Source organism: Arachis ipaensis, chromosome B03 (assembly GCF_000816755.2).
Source record: "Arachis ipaensis cultivar K30076 chromosome B03, Araip1.1, whole genome shotgun sequence".
Taxonomy (NCBI): domain Eukaryota; kingdom Viridiplantae; phylum Streptophyta; class Magnoliopsida; order Fabales; family Fabaceae; genus Arachis; species Arachis ipaensis.
Window position 1 is genome coordinate 77,843,297 of NC_029787.2, and position 9,129 is coordinate 77,852,425.

Consider the following 9,129-nt stretch of genomic DNA (forward strand, 5'->3'; position numbering starts at 1 on the left):
AAGGATGGACGGTAGCCATTGACAACGGTGATCCACCAACATACAGCTTGCCATAGGAAGAATGTGCGTGCGTGAAGAAGAAGATAGGGAGAAAGCAGAGATTCAAAAAGGCATAGCATCTCCAAAACTCCAACATATTCTCATCTACTGCATAACAAGTAACCTTTAATTCATGCTCTCTTGTTCATTTGCAAGTCAATTGATAACCACTAATTAATATCTTGACTAAGAGTTGCAAGATAACCATAGCTTGCTTCAATCCAATAATCTCCGTGGGATCGACCCTTACTCACGTAAGGTATTACTTGGACGACCCAGTGCACTTGCTGGTTAGTTGTGCAGAATTACATAGTGTGAAGTAATTTTCGTGCACCAATGTCACATATCCAAACACCAAAACCCAGATTCTACTCTAGTGTGAGAAGGGATTTCAAGCATGGTTTCATGTTTCCTTTCTCAAGGTTCCCATGAAACCCAATTGCATTCAATCTCTTTCCCAAGATAATTGAATACTAAGAATTAAGAACGAAATTCCTTCTAGCAAATCAAAGAAAAGATGAAGAGAAGAAGAATTTCACTATTATCAATCCATCAAGTACAACAGAGCTCCCTCTCTCAATGAGAGGGAAGTTAGCTACTCATAGCTCAAAAAGTACTCAAAAGTGAAGTGTAAAAGTGGATTTAAAACTGACTGCTTAATCCCCTTTCTTCAGTACTCCTTGGGGGTATTTATACTACTCCTAGTAAAATAAAAGAATTACAAAAGTGAAAAAGGAAAATTACATTTTGGAGGGAAAAGAAAACACTCAATAAGCATGACTTCTTAGCTGGCGTGTGGCTGGCGCTTCTCTGGCGTGTCACGTGCCCTTCATTTCCAGCTTGGCGTGCCACGCCTACTCCTTCAAGTGGCACGCTCGTCCTTCTCTCAACCTTGGCGTCCCACGCCTTCGAACTCAAGTGGCACGCCATAGTGGATTTCTTGTGTTGGCGTGCCACGCCTTCGAACTCAAGTGGCACGCCCCTTGCCTTTCTCACTTCTCTTTGCCTCTGGAAACTTGTACTGGCGTGCCACGCCAAGGTCTGGTGTGCCACGCCCTTGCTTCATGCTTGGCTAGGCTTCTCTGGAAAGTTGAACTAGCGTTGCACGGTCTGGCATGCCACGCCCTTTTTGTGAGTGAGTGGTTCCTCTGTTTGGCGTGCCACGCCACGAGCTCAAGTGGCACGCCCCAATGCTTCTCTCTTGAATGACACTGGCGTGCCATGCCTGGTTGCTCAAGTGGCACGCCTAAATGAAGAATAGTGAATGGCGTGCCACGCCTTCGATACCAAGTGGCATGCCCTATGTAATTGGCCTCCTTCATCCTCTCTGGAATCTTATACCAGCGTGCCACGCCTAGAGGCTGGCGTGCCACGCCCATGATCTTGTCTTGGTTCTAGTAGTTGGCGTGCCACGTCTCAGTCTTCAAGTGGCACACCATGGTGAAATGCTAAGGTTGGCGTGCCACGCCTTCGATACCAAGTGGCACGCCCAGTCCTTGCTTTTGATCCTTTGTGCATTGGCGTGCCACGCCTGGTTGCTCAAGTGGCACGTCCAGTCTTCAATTGCCTTCAACCCCTTCTCTGGATTGTTGTACCAGCGTGCCACGCCATGCTGCTCAAGTGGCACGCCCATGGATTTGTGAACTCTTCAAGCTTGGCGTGCCACGCCTGGGTTCTCAAGTGGCACGCCCAAGTGACTTCTTGGGGCTGGCGTGCCACGCCTTCGTCACCAAGTGGCATGCTATAGTGAAGGTTCTTCTTGGAATAGTGAGTTGGCGTGCCATGCCCCTTTGCTCAAGTTGCAAGCCCATAGTAGTTGATGGGTCAGGCGTGCTACGCTCATCTTGGCGTGCCACGCCCCTTTTGTGTCCTCCATTGTAGCTCTCTGGAATTTTGTATTAGCGTGCCACGCCTAGTCTCTGGCGTGCCACGCCCACATGCATGCTTGAACTTCTTTTCTGGACTTTAGTACTGGCGTGCCACGCCAGTGCATTTTTGTGGCGTTTGCTTCAAGTGGCACGCCAGTTTTACACGCCCAGCTTCTTGTTTGTCTTCCACCCAATTTTTGTTGCTTTTCTCACCTGAAATTCAGCACAACTCATCTCAAAGTAGTGTACCATAATATTCATCAAATAATGCATGAATTTTATTGATCAAATGGGATTTATGCTCTTTTATGGTCTTCTTTATGCAAGAAAGAAGGGTAGATGATGCAAGTCATCACTCGCGAGAGCCGGAAACAAGGGATTGAGCTTCGAACCCCTCACCGGAAGTGTTTGCACTCTATTCGCTCGGTGTATAGGGTTGACCACTCAATCCTCCCCTACTTCAAGCTCTTCCAAAATTTTTTCTTCCTCTAATCACTCAACAATTGTTCTATGTATGCATACATATATCATGAGGTCTTTCCTTAGGTTGTAATGGGGTTAGGGTTAAGGTAGGGTTATATATTTGGCTAAGTGGGCTAAAAATTGAATCCTTTGATTAACTTAAGCTCCACTCCTATCCTATATAACATCCTATACAATTATGTACTAACCTAACTACCCATTCCTCACTCTTTCACATACTCATGCATTTACTTTTGATCATTATACATATGCATTGATTTGTCTTTAAGCCTTACTTTGGGGCATTTTGTCCCCCCTTTTTTTTCTTTTCTTTTCTTGCTTTGTTTGTTTGTTTCTTCTCTTTTTTTTTTCTTTCATTATGCCTTTATCTTCTCTTTTTGTTTTGTCATTTCTTTCGTTTTCTCCCTTTTTTTCTTATCAACGCATATGGTCTACTGATACGCAAAAACTGTCTCTCGACAAATTTCCTTCCGGCAAGTGCACCGGATTGTCGTCAAGTAAAAACTCACTATAGAGTGAGGTTGAATCCCACAGAGATTGGTAGATCGAGCAATTATAACTGAAGAATGGTGGTAGTTGAGCGAAATCAGAATTTAATTGGAATTACAGAAAGTAAAATCGGTGGGAAACTTAAATTGCAGAAAATTTAAGGAATAGAGAATTAAATTGCAGGGAATTAAAGTGCAGAAGCTTAAATTGCAAGAAAGTAAATGGGAATGGGGATTTAGCATGAAATTAAAGAAGCAGAATATAAAAGAATGGGTAGATCAAAGAATGGGGAATTCATTGGGTTCAGGAGATGTATAATTCTCTGGATCAAATTCATTTTCATCTCGTCCACAATCAACGCATTCATTGTTTTCTTTGGCAATCTTAAGTGATTGGATCCCAATTCCTTGGCTCACCAATCTCTCTAAGCATGAACAATTGCCCAATTCCTTGATTTAAGTGCTCATGGGAAGAGATGAAGTTTGGTCACTGATTATAACCACACAAATTCATAGATCAAAGTATTGGTAGGATTACATGTCACTATATCCATCCAAATCCCAACCTAATCAAATGTGAGAAAGCAATTGTAGCATGATCTTCTCATAGCTCTCCCAAGGTTCTGAGGAGATCCAATTATGAATAGTTTCTATTCCAAGATAACTATCCAATTAGATTAAGAACGAACGCTTTCTAGTAGAATCAAGAGAAAAGAAAGAAGAAGAAGAATGAAAACTAGAATTGATCTATTGAATCTACACAGAGCTCCCTAACCCAATGAAAGGAGTTTAGTTGTTCATAGCTCTCAAATTGCAAAATGGAATTGACAGATACATTCTGAAAATCAAAGTGTAGTAAGTAAGAAAAACTCTCCAAAAAAATATCTCCCCCCTCCGAGGTCCCCGTCTAACTTAAATTCTAAGCTATTTATACACTTTCTTCCATTGATCTTCAAGCCTCGAATTGGACTTTTGGCCTTGATGGAATTGGGTTAAAGATGGCTCTAATTGGTTGTTCTTTTGTGTCGAGAAGAGATCTGTTCAAAATTTGGAACTCTGATGCTTCACGTTTGAGTCAATGTTTGAGGGCCAACGTTGACTAAAATGCCACTTTGAATCAGACTAGCAAAAACCAGAAAGCTTGCTGTCATTGGCGTTTGACTCAACGTTGGAGGGCCAATGTTAGCTGATCCGCACGTACGCATACCATGAGCTTCCACGCAAAAGGCCAAAAATGCTCATCCACGCGTACACGTACTGTGCGCGTGCGCGTGGATGCAAAATTTTCATTTTCCAGATTTAAAACAAGGTAGGGGACGTTGGAGGTAGCGTTGGACCTCCAACGTTCCCTCCAATGTTGGCATTTTGGCGCGTACGCGTACTGTGTGCTTAGGCGCCTGATAAACCACTATTTTATGGTTTATATTGTGTTTAATTGTGTGGTTTTGTCATGATCCTTGCCTACTTATTCATCAATTTAGCATGCATTTAGATTTCCTTCCTAAATTCAGTACATGCTTGAAAATTGCTTCCTAGAGACTTTAATTATTCACTTTTAATTCTCCTTTATTCCATTCGATGCCGTGATCTGTGTGTCAAGTGTTTCAGGCCCCATAGGGCATGAATGAGATGGAGATTGGAAAGGAAGCTAGCAAAAATGGAAGGAACACAAGAAATTGAGGAGATAACCAGCGAGAAGTGACGCGGTCGCATGGCTCACGCGACCGCGCGAAGGAGCGCAAATCGCAGTGACGCGGCCGCAGGGCTTGCGCGGCCGTGCGGATTGGAAAGCACAGGCGACATGGTAGTGTAGACGACGCGAACGCGTGGAGAGGAAAAAGCGCAAGCGACGCGATCGCGTGACATGTGCGATCTGCATAATCTGCAGAATCCACTGGGGGCAATTTTGGACCTTATTCCGGCCCAGTTTTCGGCCCGGAACAGCAGACTAGAGTCAGAGAATATGCAGAAACAACGGATTCATTCATTCAGTAGTTTTAGATCTAGTTTTTCACTCTCTTAGGTTTTTCTCTCTAGTTTTAGGATTTTAATTTTCAATTGATCTTAGCATTGGAACATTGAGAAGAGTTATTTCCTCATCAAGACACTATCATTCTAGTTTGTTCTCTTAACTTGGTTTTAATCTTCCATGTTCTTTGTTATGTTCAATTTTGTCATTCAGATACTTTTATGATTATTTAATGCAAGGATTATTTCTTTTTAATTCAATTTCAATATCAATAATCATGTCTTCTTTTAATTTCCTTTCATGTGCCATGGATTCTTTATTTACAATGCGTGAGTAATTCCCATATTTGATGGGAGTCGATTAAAAGGAACTCTTGAGTTGGAAGGATTGAAAGAAAATTTGTAATTGGGTTAAATGTTGGATTGCTATCTTGTCACCGACGCCAATCCCTTTGAACTAAGTGGGTTGCAACTTGTGAACAGATCTGGCATTCCCACTTGTTTGACTTTCCTTTATCTAGTAAAGGATAACCAAACAGAACAACCATTAATTACAAATTAATCTTACAATCACACCTTATTTATTTGCATTTTATTTAATTTTGCTACTATGAGCTGCATGTTTCTTCTGTCAAATGACACGTTCACTTCCTGATCCACGCTTGCTAATATTCGATCCTGAAATTGAAAGGACAATTTCACGAATAAAGCGAGAACAGCGTAGGTTAGTGATGAGCGGATATTTTATACGCTTTTTGAGGTTAATTTCATATAATTTTTAGTATGTTTTAGTTAGTTTTTAGTTTATTTTCATTAGTTTTTAGGAAAAATTCATATTTCTGGACTTTACTAAGAGTTGTGTGTTTTTCTGTAATTTCAGGTATTTTTCTGGCTGAAATTGAAGGAGCTGAGCAAAAATCTGATTCAGGCTGAAAAAGGACTGCTGATGCTGTTGGATTCTGATGTGACAGAGCATTTGGACCATTTTCACAAGAGGAGGGGATGTAACCATTGACAACGGTGATGCCCCAACACACAGCTTGCCATAGAAGGACGTGCGTGCGTGAATCAGAGAACAGAGAAAAGCAGAGATTCAGAAGACAAAGCATCTCCAAAACTCCAACATATTCTCCTTTACTGCATAACAAGTAACTTTTAACCCATGCTCTCTTGTTCATTCGCAATTCAACTGATAAATATAATTAACTTCCTGACTAAGAATTGCAAGGTAACCATAGATTGCTTCAAACCAACAATCTCCGTGGGATTCGACCCTTACTCACGTAAGGTATAACTTGGACGACCCAGTGCACTTGCTGGTTAGTGGTACGAGTTGTGAAAAGTGTGATTCACAATTCGTGCACCAAGTTTTTGGCGCCGTTGCCGGGGATTGTTCGTGTTTGGACAACTGACGGCTTATTTTGTTACTTAGATTAGGAAAAATTTCTCTTTTTAGTTTAGAGTCTCTTATTGTTGTCGTGTTAGAATTTTAGAATCCTTATTTTCCTTTTCTTAAAATCTTTTTCAAAAGAAAAAAATAATTTTTATATTAAATCTTGTGCCAAACTTTAAGTTTGGTGTTTTCTTATTGATTTTTCTGTGTTTTTCGAAAATTTTAGTTTGGGTTTCTAAAAATTTTAAGTTTGGTGTTCTTCCTTCATGTGCTTGTGTTCTTGTGAGTCTTCAAAGTGTTCTTGAGTTTTCCTTGTGTCGTGATCTTAAAATTTTAAGTTTGGTGTTCCTTGGTGTTTTCCCTCCAAAATTTTCGAAAATAAGGAGCATTAGATCTAAAAATTTTAAGTCTTGTGCTATTTTATTGTTTTTCTCTTTCCTCACTAAATTCAAAAATATCTTTTCTCTCTAATTTTAAAACAAATTTTCGAAAATCATTTTTTAAAAAAAACATTTCAGATTTTTTTTTGATACAGTTGCCAGGAATCAGCATCTGTACCTAAGCAGTGACCCTTCCATGAAAGAAGAGGTTAAAATAGTAACTGCTGAACTCAGTCCTGTGAAACAACCTGCTGAATTCAATCAGCAATTGGATTTTCTAACAAAGCAATTAGCTGAATTCAAGGATAAACTACAAGAGACAAGGATGGCTAATATAATTGTGGAAGAACAATTGAAGCAAACCAAGCAGCAGCTGTCAAGACAAATAACAGAAGAATGCAAGCAGTTCAATTAAGAAGTGGGAAAACATAACATACCCCACTTCAAGGCAGCAAAGAGCTAAGGAATGAGCAAACCACCCAAAATTCACCTGAGGACAGTAAGAGCCCAGGGAAAAGTAATTCTGGCGTTAAAACGCCAGAAATTTGGTGGAAGGCTGGCGCTGAACGCCCAGACCCTGCCCAAGACTGGCGTTCAACGCCAGTAACAAGCAAGGACTGGCGTTCAACGGCAGAAACAAGCAAGGATCTGGCATTGAACGCCCAAAATGGGCAAGATCTGGCGCTGAACCTACAGCAACTAATGTTGAAGAATATAAAGCCAAGATACCTTATCCTCAAAAACTCCGGAAAGAGGAGCAGGATAAGCAATTTGCTTGCTTTGCGGATTATCTCAGGACTCTTGAAATAAAGATTCCATTTGCAGAAGCACTTGAGCAAATACCTTCTTATGCCAAGTTCATGAAAGAGATCTTGAGTCATCAAAAGGATTGGAGAGAAACAGAAAGAGTTCTCCTCACTGAAGAATGCAGTGCAGTTATTCTGAAAAGCTTTCCTGAGAAGCTTAAAGACCCTGGGAGTTTTCTGATACCATGCATATTAGAAGGTCAATGCACCAAGAGTTTGAGCTAATGTGTGATGCCAGTGATCACGCCATTGGTGCAGTGTTGGGACAGAGGCATGACAAGCTTCTGCACGTCATTTATTATGCTAGTCGCGTTCTATATGATGCCCAGAAAAATTACACAACCACAGAAAAAGAATTACTTGCAGTGGTTTACGCCATTGACAAGTTCAGATCATACTTAGTAGGATCAAAAGTGATTGTGTATACTGATCATGCTGCTCTTAAATATCTACTCACAAAGCAAGATTCAAAACCTAGGCTCATCAGATGGGTGTTGCTTCTGCAAGAGTTTGATATAGAAATAAGAGACAGAAAAGGGACAGAGAACCAAGTTGCCGATCATCTATCCCGGATAGAGCCAGTAGAAGGGACGCCCCTCCCCTCTCTTGAGATCTCTGAGACTTTTCCGGATGAGCATTTATTTGCCATTCAGGAAACAGCATGGTTTGCCGATATTGCAAACTATAAAGCTGCAAGGTTCATACCCAAGGAGTACAACAGGATACAAAAGAAGAAATTAATTACTGATGCAAAGGACTACTTGTGGGATGAACCTTATCTCTTTAAGAGATGCGCAGACGAAATAATCCGTAGGTGTGTGCCTAGAGAAGAAGCACAGAGGATCCTGTGGCATTGCCATGGATCTCAATATGGAGGCCATTTCGGAGGTGAGCGAACAGCCACCAAGGTCCTCCAATGTGGCTTCTATTGGCCCACACTCTATAAAGATTCCTGAGAGTTTGTACGTAACTATGACAGTTGCCAAAGAGCTGGTAATTTGCCTCATGGTTACGCCATGCCTCAACAAGGAATCTTGGAAATTGAGTTGTTTGACGTATGGGGAATTGACTTCATGGGACCTTTCCCACCATCATACTCAAACACTTATATTCTGGTGGTAGTTGACTATGTATCAAAATGGGTTGAGGCCATTTCCACACCCACCAATGATACTAAAACAGTGCTGAAGTTCCTCCAGAAACATATCTTTAGCAGGTTTGGTGTCCCTAGAGTACTAATCAGTGATGGGGGCACTCACTTCTGCAATAAACAGCTTTACTCTGCCATGGTTCGGTATGGAATTCTACATAAGGTGGCTACTCCATATCATCCACAAACTAATGGGCAAGCTGAAGTCTCTAACAGAGAATTAAAGAGAATCCTAGAACGGACAGTAAGTACCCGTAGAAAGGATTGGGCACGGAGCTTGGATGATGCTCTGTGGGCTTACAGAACAGCATTCAAGACCCCTATAGGGACCTCTCTATACCAACTTGTGTATGGTAAGACATGTCATCTGCCCGTAGAACTGGAACATAAAGCCTATTGGGCAACCAGATTCCTAAACTTTGATGCCAAATTAGCAGGAGAAAAAAGATTGCTCCAGCTAAATGAGCTAGAGGAGTTTAGATTCACAGTTTTTGAAAATGCCAAGCTTTATAAAGAGAAATAAAAAAAGTGGCATGACAGAAAGCTGTCATCTA